Raw genomic sequence first — 14,522 nt, forward strand, 5'->3', positions numbered from 1 at the left:
TTTTTTTTTTTTTTTAACAAATTGAAGGTTTGTGGTAACCCTGCCTTGGGCAAGTCTATCAACAATTTTTCCAACAGCATGTGCTCACTTTGTGTCTCTGTATCACATTTTGGTAATTCTTGCAATATTTCAGACATTTTCATTATTATTATATCAGCCACAGTGATCCGTAATCAGTGATTTTTGATGTTACTATTTTAATTGTTTTGGGGCACCGCAAAGCATGACCGTGTAAAACGGCAAACTTAACGGATAAATGTTGTCTGTGTTCTGACTGCTCCACCCTCCGGCCGTTTCCCCATCCCTCTCCTCAGACATCCCTATTCTCTGAGACACAACAATATTGAAATTAGGTGAATTAATAACCTCACAATGGCCTCTAAGTATTCAAGAGAAGGGTCTATCACTTTAAATCCAAAGCTAGAAATGATTAAGCTTAGTGAGGAAGGCATGTTGAAAGCCCAGAGAGGCCAAAAGCTAGGCCTCTTGTGCCAAACAGCCAAGTTGTGAATGCAAAGAGAAAGTTCTTGAAAAAAATTGAAAGTGCTACTTCAATGAAAACATGAATGATAATAAAGTAAAACTGCCTTATTGCTCATATAGAGAAAGTTTTAGTGGTCTGAATAGAAGATCAAAGCAGCCACAACATTCCCTTAAGCCAAAGCCTAATCCAGAGCAAGGACCTAATTCTCTTTTATTCTGTGAACGCTGAGAAATCTCAGTGAGGAAGCTGAAGAAAAGTCTGAAGCTAGCAGGGTTTGGTTCATGAGATTTAAAGAGACAAGCCTTCTCCATAACATGAAGGCAAAAAGTGAAGCAGCAAGTGCTAACTTAGATGCTACAGCAAGTTATCTAGATCTAGTTAAGATAATTAATGAAATCAGGTGGTTCCACTAAACAACAGGTTTTCAGTGTAGATGAAACAGTCAAGATGATGCCATCTAAGACTTTCACAATTAGAAAGGACAAGTTAATGCCTGGCTTCAAAGCTTCAAATGACATCCTGATTCTCTTGTTAGGTGCTAATGCAGCTGGTGACTTTAAGGTGAAGCCAATGTTCATTTACCATTCCAAAAACCCTACGGCCATTAAGAATTATGCCTGTGTTTTATAAATAGAACAACAAAGCCTGAATGATAGCACATATGTATACAGCATGGTTTACTGACTATTTTAAGCCCACTTTTGAGACACACTCCTCAGGAAAAAAAAAAGATTCCTTTCAAAAGATTACTGTTCATTGACAATGTACCTAATTACCCAAGAGCTCGGATGGAGGTGTATAAAGAGATTAATGTTGTTTCCATGCCTGCTACCAACAACATCCTTTCTGCAGCCCATGAATGAAGAAGTCACTTTGGCTTTCAAGTCTTATTGTTTAAGAAATAACATATTGCTTTACAAATTGCAAGAGAACTAGAAATGGAGCCCAAAAATGTGACTAAATTACTGTAATCTCATGATAAAACTTAACAGAGGAGGGGTTTCTTTTTATGGATGAACAAAGAAAGTAGTTTCTTGAGATAGAATCTACCCCTGATGAAGATGCTATGAACCCTGTTGAAATAACAAAAGATTTAGAATATTACATAAACTTATTTGATAAAGCAGCAGCAGAGTTGAAGAGGACTGATTTTAATTTTGAAAGAATTTCTACCCTGGGTAAAATGCTACCAAATAGCATCACATGCTAGAAAGAAATATTTCATGAAGGAAACAGTCAATCAATGCAGAAAACTTTATTGTTGTTTTATTTTAAGAAACTGCTACAGCCACCCCAACCTTCAGCAACCACCATCCTAATCAGTCAGCAGCCATTGACATCCAGGCAACATCCTCAGCCAACAATAACATTATGACTCACCGAAATCTCAGATGAGTATCAGCATTTTTTAGCAATACAGTAGTTTTTCATTAAGCTATGTACATTCTTTTCTTAGACATATTACTACTGCACACTTAATAGACTACCACGTGGTGTAAATATGACTTCTATATGCAGTGGGAAACCAAAAACTTAATGGGACTTACTTTATTGCAATATTAGCTTTATTGTGGTGGTCAGGAACCCAACCTGCAATATCTCTGAGGTATGCCTGTATATACCCCATGTTGGTTCTGTTTACTCTAGAGAGCCCTGAGTAATATACCCATTATTTCTCTGACAATATCTTCTGCCTTTCTCTGCTTTCACTAAAACTGCTCCAGCCACAATGACATCTATGCTTTTCTTTCAAGCATGCTCCTGCCTCAGAGCCTTTGTACTTACCATACCCTGCCTGGAATCCCTATACCCTGAGAGTTGTATGGCTTACTCCCCTTTCCTTCTTTATATCTTTGCCCAAAAGTCACTTCTCAGTAAAGCCTTCTCTGTATACCCTATTACGTCTGTCTGTCATATTATGTATTTTACTTACCATTGCCGCTTTCTAAGATGTAAGCTCCATAAGGGCAGAAATTTTTGTCTGTTTTGTGCACCCAAAAATCCCCTGCAACTAGAACCATGCCTTCCTTACAGTAAGTGCTCAGTAAACGTTTGTCCAATGAACAAATGGAGAAAATATGAAGCCAGTAGACATAGCTTATAAGTGCAGAGGTTAAAGATCTGTAAGTGTAGATAGATGTAGTAGTACGTGTGTGTGTATTAATATGCTGTATATATATATATACACGTGTGTGTGTTAAAAAGTATATAAGTATAGGGGTTAAAGGAAATACAGCTATAGCTATGAAGGCCTTTTAAATTAGGGTACACCTTAGCATGTTTGGAAGCAAACAACAAGTTTGGAAGCAAAGGACCCAGTGGAGGGATAGATTAGCAATATCATGGAAACAGGAAAATAAGAGAGCACAGTCCCCTTAAAAATCATTTGATCAAGGGCACTGATAATAGGGTACCTTTTATTTTTAAAAATGTACAGATCCATAGTTCGTAGAAACATAAAGATGGTTATGGGCAATCAGAAACAAGAAGCAATGCCCAGCCTCAATTATAATTATAGAAATGAAAATTAAAACAACCAGATACATTGTTCTGTTCTCCGAGTGGCCAAACGCAAAATACCCAAAACCCAGTTGCCCAGTACAGAGAAACAGATACTTCCATACATTATTGAAGGGTAGGTCAATTGGTGCTGCATTTCCTAAGTTTGGGGAATTCCATGTCTTATGAGTCCTTCTTCCCATTATACAAAACAAATTATTTCCTCTCTACACTTCCTTATAGCTGAAACACAGGTAAATATTAATAAAACTAAGGCTCTGCCAAATCTACGATCTATGCCATATTTTAAACTAGAAGCTACTGATGCAAAGGAAGTATCATATAAACAATATACACTGGGAATAATTCCTAGTCATAGGAATTCACTCTACACATACGAATGTACACCAAGATATACAGATGCTCCTCAACAATTTACAAAGGGGTTACATTCAAGAAACCCATCATAAGTTGAAAATATCATTAAATAAAAAATACATTTAACACACGTAACATACCAAACATCATAGCTTAGTCTAGTCTACCTTAAATATGCTTAGAACACTCACATTAGCCTGTAGTTGCATACTATAGCTTATCAGTTGTTTACGCCATGATCATGTGGTTGACTGGGAGTTGTGGCAGGCTGCCCACTGCCAGGCATCCCAAGAGAGCATCATATCATGTATCGCTAGCCCAAAAAAGGATCAAAATTCAAAATTTAAAGACTTTCTACTGAAAAGTGCTTCCCTTTCACACCATCATAAAGTCAATATAAATCATGTCAAACCATCATAGCCTGAGACTGTATATTCAAATCTGTTCATTACAGAACTCTGTAAGTACTATCAAAAATTAGAAATTTAAATGTTTATAGATTTTACATCCCTGTGTGGATATGTGTTTATAATATGGAAGAGTTAAAATCAGGAAAATATAATTAAGAGTTAGACCTAAGTAAGCATTATGCTAATTGAAAAAAGCTAGTGAAAAAAGACAAATACTGCATGATTCCACTTATATAAAGTACCTAAAGTAGTCAAATTCATAGAAACAAAAAGTAGAATGATGGCTGCCAGGGGCTAGGGGAATGGAGAATAGGGAGTTATTGTTCAATGGCACAGTTTCAGTTCTGCAAGATGAAAAGAGTTCTGTGGATGGATAGATGAATGAATGCATGTGACAGTGGCACAATTGTGGATATACTTAATGTCACTGAACTGTAAAACAGATGGTTTTTAAAAAAGAAAATAAAAGAATTAGATTTAGGAAATAAAACTAAGAGGTAAAAGCATTAACAATAAGAAAAATTTTAGGTGATAAACAGGGAGACCATGACTTGTTAACAAGAATGTACCTGTAGATAAGAAGTGGCAGAAATATCTCTAGTAGTGAACAAGAATGTGAAGGATGGGTAAGAAATTCAAGAGCTAGATCACAAGCATATTTATACCACGTTTTCTTTAGGTCACTTGCATACTAGTTAATAGAGACAGCAGGCTGGCTTATTACTAACCAAGGTCCTATTAAAAGAAGTACAGATTTTATCAGCAGTCTCCTAAATTGATAGCTCTGACCAGACTCCTGTATCTCTTCTCCAATAGAGAAAGGAGAAAGGGGAAAGGCAAGCCTTTTATTCAGATTGGTGCCATCACAGAACTTGCAGACTTGAGCTGAGATCTCTTGCATGGTAGAAAAGAGAGAGAAGCAGGCTCACCATTTCCAGGCACAGACTCAAAGGCTTAACCACAGGAAACAGTACAGTAGTTTACTTTATCAGGGGTGTCCAATCTTTCAGCTTCCCTAGGCCACATTGGAGGAAGAATTGTCTTGGGCCACACATAAAATACACTAACATTAATGATAGCTGATGAGCTAAAGAAAAAAAAAAATCACAAAAAATCTCATAATGTTTTAAGGAAGTTTACAAATTTGTGTTGGGCTGCATTCAAGGCCGTCCTGGGTCAGTCACATGTGGCCCACGGGCTGTGGGTTGGACAACCGTGGTTTAATTAGTGAAGACCTTCAACTCCCACCCCATCTCAATTCCTGTATGCATTTGCTAAATGCTGTGGTATTTACGTTTCCTTGAAATTCTAGCTATGATTAATAGCCATACTTCAGTATTATTCTTATTGGCTATACTTATAATTCTTCTGTGGGGTGGTCTAATAAATTCTAACCACTAAACTATGTGATTCACAAATTTAAAAATATGTAGTCACCTTTAATTCACACTTTTAATTCCACTAACATTTTTTAAAAATCGCATAGCTGATATAGTTGAAGGTTGTGTTTTAACATTATTTTTCGCTGGACACGGTGGCTCACACCTGTAATCCCAGCATATTGGGAGGCTGAGGTGGGTGGATCACTTGAGGTCAGGAGTTTGAGACCAGCCTAGCCAACATAGTGAAACCCCATCTCTACAAAAACAAAAACAAACAAACAAAAAAAAACCAAAATTAGCTGGGCGTGGTGGCAGGTGCCTGTAATCCCAGCTACTCAGGAGGCTGAGGCAGGAGAATCGCTGGAACCCAGGAGGTGGAGGTTGCAGTGAGCCGAGATTGCACCACTGCATTCCAGCCTGGGTGACAGAGCAAGACTCTGTCTCAAAAAAAAAAAAAAAAGTTATATAAAATCACAGCATAATTGAAATAAAAACTTGGAAGAGTGACACTCCCCATGCCATGCCATCAAGGCCATGTATAACACAGCAAGATAAAAAAGAGCCAAGATTCCTGACCTTGTGGAAAATCACATCAATCCTGTACCATCAAAATTTTAAGTGACAGAGAATAGTTGCATCATATTTAAGTTACTGTCATCAACAGCTAATCCTAATAACAAATTAATGCAGGGAATTAAGAGTCTTGAATGTGGAGACTGAGGTAAACAGGGATGTAAGGTAAGGCATAGTAGTCCCAAATGTCTCTTGAGAAAAGGTGGCTAATCGATTTAAACTGTAGCCTTCCTGGAACTGCTCTCTTAGGCAGTAGTGATACAGACTTTCATAAGGAAAAAGGGGCAGTCCTCTAGCAGCATATAGAACTCAACGGGATTTCTTTTCAATCTTGATAAGGGTGTTGGCATTTACTTCACTAGCAGTTTAAGGAGGGAAAGGAACTACAGAGAATTACAGAGGAAATAACCAAATGTTAATCTCTCCTAATATGCCCAGCCTTAAATGGTAGGCTCAGTTCTTGTACCTCTTCTATATCTGCACTCACTGCCATGGTGAACTCATCCAGTTTTATGGCTTAATGTGAATGTAAATGTATTCACCATATAGTGACAACTATTAATTTCATATTTCTAGTTTGTATCTCTCCACTGAACCCCAGACTTTTATATCTATTTGACAACTCTATTTGAATGTCTAACAGACATTTCAAATTTAAAAAGATCCAAATCAAACCCGATTTTCCCTCCAACTTTGCTCCTCCCACATTCTTACCCCTGTTGGTAAATGGTAATTCCATTCTTCCAGTTACATACACCAAAAACTTGAGTCATCATTTACTCTTCTCTCATAAACCAAATCCAACTTGTAAATAAAAACATTTGTTGGCTTTATCTTCAAAATGTAAAACATTTCACCATCTCCACTATGACCGCAATCCAAGATGCCATGTTCTCTTAACCAGAATTACTACAACAGCTTCCTAGTTAGCCTCTGAGACACTCTACAATGTATGCTCACCACAACAGCCAATGTGACTGATTTAAAATAAACCACAGCCAGGTACAATGTCTCATGCCTGTGATCACAGCACTTTAGGAGACCAAGGCAGGAAGACTGCTTGAGGCCAGGAGTTCAAGACCAGCCTGGGCAACATAGTGAGACCCCCTTCTTTACAAAAAAATATAAAATTAGCCAGGCATGGTGGTGAATGCCAGTAGTCCTAGCTACTTGGGAAGGCTGAAGCAGGAGGACTGCTTGAGCACAGGAGCTTGAAGTTACAGTGAGCTATGTTCATGCCGCTGAGCTCCAGCCTGGCCAACACAGTAAGACCCTGTCTCTAAAAAAAAAAAAATAAACCATGGTACTCTGCTGAACACTCTTCAGTGGCTTCCTATCTCACCCGGAGTGAAAACAAAGTTCTGACAATGTTGTCCAAGGCCCTTATTAATCTGGATTTCCATTGTGATGGTTAATTTTATGTGACGACTTGGCTAGATTATGGCGCACAGTCGTTTGGGCAAACACTACTGTAAAGGTATTTTTTTACAGGTGAGTATAACATTTTCAACCAGTTAACTTTAAATAAGGCATATTACCTCGCATAATGTAGGTAGGCTTCATTCAATTAGCTGAAGGCCTTAAGAACAAAGACCAAGTTTTCCCCCACAAAAAAGGAATTCTGCCTCCAGACTAAAACACAGAAATTCTGTCTGAGTTTCCAGCCTTTGGACTCAAAACTGCAACATCAACTGATATCTGAATTTCCAACCTACTGGACAGCATTGCCCTACAGATTTTATCCTTGTCAGCTCCCACAATCACATGAGACAACTCCTAAACTCTCCCTCTATATACAGACAGATAGATCTATGTATTTATGACTTTATGTGGGGAATATATGTATATACTATATATCTTATATATGTATCTTATATATATCATATCTCATATATACACAGACACAGGTATATCTCATTTTATTGTGTTTTATTACACTTCACAGATACTGCATTTTTTTTTTTTTTTTTAACAAATTGAAGGTTTGTGGTAACCCTGCCTTGGGCAAGTCTATCAACAATTTTTCCAACAGCATGTGCTCACTTTGTGTCTCTGTATCACATTTTGGTAATTCTTGCAATATTTCAGACATTTTCATTATTATTATATCAGCCACAGTGATCCGTAATCAGTGATTTTTGATGTTACTATTTTAATTGTTTTGGGGCACCGCAAAGCATGACCGTGTAAAACGGCAAACTTAACGGATAAATGTTGTCTGTGTTCTGACTGCTCCACCCTCCGGCCGTTTCCCCATCCCTCTCCTCAGACATCCCTATTCTCTGAGACACAACAATATTGAAATTAGGTGAATTAATAACCTCACAATGGCCTCTAAGTATTCAAGAGAAGGGTCTATCACTTTAAATCCAAAGCTAGAAATGATTAAGCTTAGTGAGGAAGGCATGTTGAAAGCCCAGAGAGGCCAAAAGCTAGGCCTCTTGTGCCAAACAGCCAAGTTGTGAATGCAAAGAGAAAGTTCTTGAAAAAAATTGAAAGTGCTACTTCAATGAAAACATGAATGATAATAAAGTAAAACTGCCTTATTGCTCATATAGAGAAAGTTTTAGTGGTCTGAATAGAAGATCAAAGCAGCCACAACATTCCCTTAAGCCAAAGCCTAATCCAGAGCAAGGACCTAATTCTCTTTTATTCTGTGAACGCTGAGAAATCTCAGTGAGGAAGCTGAAGAAAAGTCTGAAGCTAGCAGGGTTTGGTTCATGAGATTTAAAGAGACAAGCCTTCTCCATAACATGAAGGCAAAAAGTGAAGCAGCAAGTGCTAACTTAGATGCTACAGCAAGTTATCTAGATCTAGTTAAGATAATTAATGAAATCAGGTGGTTCCACTAAACAACAGGTTTTCAGTGTAGATGAAACAGTCAAGATGATGCCATCTAAGACTTTCACAATTAGAAAGGACAAGTTAATGCCTGGCTTCAAAGCTTCAAATGACATCCTGATTCTCTTGTTAGGTGCTAATGCAGCTGGTGACTTTAAGGTGAAGCCAATGTTCATTTACCATTCCAAAAACCCTACGGCCATTAAGAATTATGCCTGTGTTTTATAAATAGAACAACAAAGCCTGAATGATAGCACATATGTATACAGCATGGTTTACTGACTATTTTAAGCCCACTTTTGAGACACACTCCTCAGGAAAAAAAAAAGATTCCTTTCAAAAGATTACTGTTCATTGACAATGTACCTAATTACCCAAGAGCTCGGATGGAGGTGTATAAAGAGATTAATGTTGTTTCCATGCCTGCTACCAACAACATCCTTTCTGCAGCCCATGAATGAAGAAGTCACTTTGGCTTTCAAGTCTTATTGTTTAAGAAATAACATATTGCTTTACAAATTGCAAGAGAACTAGAAATGGAGCCCAAAAATGTGACTAAATTACTGTAATCTCATGATAAAACTTAACAGAGGAGGGGTTTCTTTTTATGGATGAACAAAGAAAGTAGTTTCTTGAGATAGAATCTACCCCTGATGAAGATGCTATGAACCCTGTTGAAATAACAAAAGATTTAGAATATTACATAAACTTATTTGATAAAGCAGCAGCAGAGTTGAAGAGGACTGATTTTAATTTTGAAAGAATTTCTACCCTGGGTAAAATGCTACCAAATAGCATCACATGCTAGAAAGAAATATTTCATGAAGGAAACAGTCAATCAATGCAGAAAACTTTATTGTTGTTTTATTTTAAGAAACTGCTACAGCCACCCCAACCTTCAGCAACCACCATCCTAATCAGTCAGCAGCCATTGACATCCAGGCAACATCCTCAGCCAACAATAACATTATGACTCACCGAAATCTCAGATGAGTATCAGCATTTTTTAGCAATACAGTAGTTTTTCATTAAGCTATGTACATTCTTTTCTTAGACATATTACTACTGCACACTTAATAGACTACCACGTGGTGTAAATATGACTTCTATATGCAGTGGGAAACCAAAAACTTAATGGGACTTACTTTATTGCAATATTAGCTTTATTGTGGTGGTCAGGAACCCAACCTGCAATATCTCTGAGGTATGCCTGTATATACCCCATGTTGGTTCTGTTTACTCTAGAGAGCCCTGAGTAATATACCCATTATTTCTCTGACAATATCTTCTGCCTTTCTCTGCTTTCACTAAAACTGCTCCAGCCACAATGACATCTATGCTTTTCTTTCAAGCATGCTCCTGCCTCAGAGCCTTTGTACTTACCATACCCTGCCTGGAATCCCTATACCCTGAGAGTTGTATGGCTTACTCCCCTTTCCTTCTTTATATCTTTGCCCAAAAGTCACTTCTCAGTAAAGCCTTCTCTGTATACCCTATTACGTCTGTCTGTCATATTATGTATTTTACTTACCATTGCCGCTTTCTAAGATGTAAGCTCCATAAGGGCAGAAATTTTTGTCTGTTTTGTGCACCCAAAAATCCCCTGCAACTAGAACCATGCCTTCCTTACAGTAAGTGCTCAGTAAACGTTTGTCCAATGAACAAATGGAGAAAATATGAAGCCAGTAGACATAGCTTATAAGTGCAGAGGTTAAAGATCTGTAAGTGTAGATAGATGTAGTAGTACGTGTGTGTGTATTAATATGCTGTATATATATATATACACGTGTGTGTGTTAAAAAGTATATAAGTATAGGGGTTAAAGGAAATACAGCTATAGCTATGAAGGCCTTTTAAATTAGGGTACACCTTAGCATGTTTGGAAGCAAACAACAAGTTTGGAAGCAAAGGACCCAGTGGAGGGATAGATTAGCAATATCATGGAAACAGGAAAATAAGAGAGCACAGTCCCCTTAAAAATCATTTGATCAAGGGCACTGATAATAGGGTACCTTTTATTTTTAAAAATGTACAGATCCATAGTTCGTAGAAACATAAAGATGGTTATGGGCAATCAGAAACAAGAAGCAATGCCCAGCCTCAATTATAATTATAGAAATGAAAATTAAAACAACCAGATACATTGTTCTGTTCTCCGAGTGGCCAAACGCAAAATACCCAAAACCCAGTTGCCCAGTACAGAGAAACAGATACTTCCATACATTATTGAAGGGTAGGTCAATTGGTGCTGCATTTCCTAAGTTTGGGGAATTCCATGTCTTATGAGTCCTTCTTCCCATTATACAAAACAAATTATTTCCTCTCTACACTTCCTTATAGCTGAAACACAGGTAAATATTAATAAAACTAAGGCTCTGCCAAATCTACGATCTATGCCATATTTTAAACTAGAAGCTACTGATGCAAAGGAAGTATCATATAAACAATATACACTGGGAATAATTCCTAGTCATAGGAATTCACTCTACACATACGAATGTACACCAAGATATACAGATGCTCCTCAACAATTTACAAAGGGGTTACATTCAAGAAACCCATCATAAGTTGAAAATATCATTAAATAAAAAATACATTTAACACACGTAACATACCAAACATCATAGCTTAGTCTAGTCTACCTTAAATATGCTTAGAACACTCACATTAGCCTGTAGTTGCATACTATAGCTTATCAGTTGTTTACGCCATGATCATGTGGTTGACTGGGAGTTGTGGCAGGCTGCCCACTGCCAGGCATCCCAAGAGAGCATCATATCATGTATCGCTAGCCCAAAAAAGGATCAAAATTCAAAATTTAAAGACTTTCTACTGAAAAGTGCTTCCCTTTCACACCATCATAAAGTCAATATAAATCATGTCAAACCATCATAGCCTGAGACTGTATATTCAAATCTGTTCATTACAGAACTCTGTAAGTACTATCAAAAATTAGAAATTTAAATGTTTATAGATTTTACATCCCTGTGTGGATATGTGTTTATAATATGGAAGAGTTAAAATCAGGAAAATATAATTAAGAGTTAGACCTAAGTAAGCATTATGCTAATTGAAAAAAGCTAGTGAAAAAAGACAAATACTGCATGATTCCACTTATATAAAGTACCTAAAGTAGTCAAATTCATAGAAACAAAAAGTAGAATGATGGCTGCCAGGGGCTAGGGGAATGGAGAATAGGGAGTTATTGTTCAATGGCACAGTTTCAGTTCTGCAAGATGAAAAGAGTTCTGTGGATGGATAGATGAATGAATGCATGTGACAGTGGCACAATTGTGGATATACTTAATGTCACTGAACTGTAAAACAGATGGTTTTTAAAAAAGAAAATAAAAGAATTAGATTTAGGAAATAAAACTAAGAGGTAAAAGCATTAACAATAAGAAAAATTTTAGGTGATAAACAGGGAGACCATGACTTGTTAACAAGAATGTACCTGTAGATAAGAAGTGGCAGAAATATCTCTAGTAGTGAACAAGAATGTGAAGGATGGGTAAGAAATTCAAGAGCTAGATCACAAGCATATTTATACCACGTTTTCTTTAGGTCACTTGCATACTAGTTAATAGAGACAGCAGGCTGGCTTATTACTAACCAAGGTCCTATTAAAAGAAGTACAGATTTTATCAGCAGTCTCCTAAATTGATAGCTCTGACCAGACTCCTGTATCTCTTCTCCAATAGAGAAAGGAGAAAGGGGAAAGGCAAGCCTTTTATTCAGATTGGTGCCATCACAGAACTTGCAGACTTGAGCTGAGATCTCTTGCATGGTAGAAAAGAGAGAGAAGCAGGCTCACCATTTCCAGGCACAGACTCAAAGGCTTAACCACAGGAAACAGTACAGTAGTTTACTTTATCAGGGGTGTCCAATCTTTCAGCTTCCCTAGGCCACATTGGAGGAAGAATTGTCTTGGGCCACACATAAAATACACTAACATTAATGATAGCTGATGAGCTAAAGAAAAAAAAAAATCACAAAAAATCTCATAATGTTTTAAGGAAGTTTACAAATTTGTGTTGGGCTGCATTCAAGGCCGTCCTGGGTCAGTCACATGTGGCCCACGGGCTGTGGGTTGGACAACCGTGGTTTAATTAGTGAAGACCTTCAACTCCCACCCCATCTCAATTCCTGTATGCATTTGCTAAATGCTGTGGTATTTACGTTTCCTTGAAATTCTAGCTATGATTAATAGCCATACTTCAGTATTATTCTTATTGGCTATACTTATAATTCTTCTGTGGGGTGGTCTAATAAATTCTAACCACTAAACTATGTGATTCACAAATTTAAAAATATGTAGTCACCTTTAATTCACACTTTTAATTCCACTAACATTTTTTAAAAATCGCATAGCTGATATAGTTGAAGGTTGTGTTTTAACATTATTTTTCGCTGGACACGGTGGCTCACACCTGTAATCCCAGCATATTGGGAGGCTGAGGTGGGTGGATCACTTGAGGTCAGGAGTTTGAGACCAGCCTAGCCAACATAGTGAAACCCCATCTCTACAAAAACAAAAACAAACAAACAAAAAAAAACCAAAATTAGCTGGGCGTGGTGGCAGGTGCCTGTAATCCCAGCTACTCAGGAGGCTGAGGCAGGAGAAGCACTTGAACCCGGGAGGTGGAGGTTGCAGTGAGCTGAGATTGTCACTACACTCCAGCCTGGGTGACAGAGTGAGACTCCACCTCAAAAAAGAAAAAAAAAACTATTTTAAAAATGAGACGAACTTGTACATGTTGATACAGAAAGATGTCTATGCTAAATGACAAAAGCAAGATATACAGCTGTATTATATAATTCAATTCCTTTTGTGAAAAGAAAAAATGAGATACATTTAAGCTGGTGGATACCAAAACATTTTTCTGTGAAGATATGCAAGACACTTAATAATGGAGACCTCTAAAAGAGTAGGGGCACTGGGATGAGAAGGAAAGCTTTAAATTCTAATTTTATATATTTCTGTTCTGTTTGAAGTTTTTAACAATGCTCACAGTACTTTTTAATCTATCCATTTATATATTTAATATAGGATTATCTGAGTAAAAGGGATTATGACCCAATTTTTATGCATTTCTGCATTTCTACAAAACCCTAATAAACGATATTTTTATAAGATCACCATTCTCCACACGTGAATCCCTTCTTATTAAAACTCTCACCTGGCTATCTTCACGAAGATACTATACTTTGTTTTCTTTCTTATGTAAAATGAGGCTAATAATACCTACCTGACAAATTCGTTATTATGACTAAATGAGATAAAGTATGTAAAGTGTCCGGTAGAGTACCCAATACATAGTAAGTACTTAATAAATGTATTTCCAGTGAAAGTTGTTTTTTCACCCTGCATATATATATTCATTCTTTTCCTACCTAAAAAGAATTTCTCTTTGCAACAACCACTTCCTCACTGTTAGCCCATGTGGCATGAGGCCCAGACTTAAGCCAATTAGAGCATTCCATTCCCTTTGCACAGACTGTTTCACAGGTGGCCCAGGACTTTTATTCAAATCAATGCTGGGGAAGAGAAACTCTCATTCCCCTTGGATTTTAATTTTAGAAGATATGAGGCTGGAGTTGCTGTAGCTATCTTACCACAGCAAGAGGAGAGCCTAAAGGTGCTAGAGACTATCATGCAGAACCTGAAAATACTGCCAACACAGTGGAGTTCAAAGCAAGGAAAGAAACCAAACCCTTGTGTCTTTGTCTGAACCCTCAATCCAGTTATAGTCACCTGACTTTTTAGTTATAGGAGACAATATTTGTTTTTTCTCAAGACAATTTGGATTGGGTTTTCTGTCACTTGTAATCAAGAGGGTCCTATCCTAGATATTGCTGTAATTATTTCTTCTTACATTCTAAAAATGAACATTTTCTTAATATCCTTGGTTTGATGCTAACTTCTCTCCACTTACAATCTTAAAAACCTAACCT

At 37.3% G+C, this 14,522-nt stretch overlaps 1 protein-coding gene across 3 annotated transcripts in view; it reads right to left on the reverse strand.

Moving 5' to 3' along the window:
• The window catches only part of IFT80 (intraflagellar transport 80), a 158,855-nt gene that overhangs the window by 139,850 nt on the left and 4,483 nt on the right, over nucleotides 1-14,522 (reverse strand). The window contains exon 2 of one of the 3 annotated variants that reach the window (XM_011959065.1): nucleotides 12,382-12,539. The exons of the other annotated variants lie outside the window; for them this stretch is intronic. The gene's annotated coding sequence lies outside the window, so the exon portion shown is untranslated. The remainder of the gene's footprint in view (nucleotides 1-12,381; nucleotides 12,540-14,522) is intronic. 3 annotated transcript variants of the gene reach the window in all.

The sequence above is a fragment of the Colobus angolensis genome, unplaced genomic scaffold (assembly GCF_000951035.1).
Source record: "Colobus angolensis palliatus isolate OR3802 unplaced genomic scaffold, Cang.pa_1.0 Scaffold48, whole genome shotgun sequence".
In the NCBI taxonomy this organism is placed as follows: Eukaryota; Metazoa; Chordata; class Mammalia; order Primates; family Cercopithecidae; genus Colobus; species Colobus angolensis.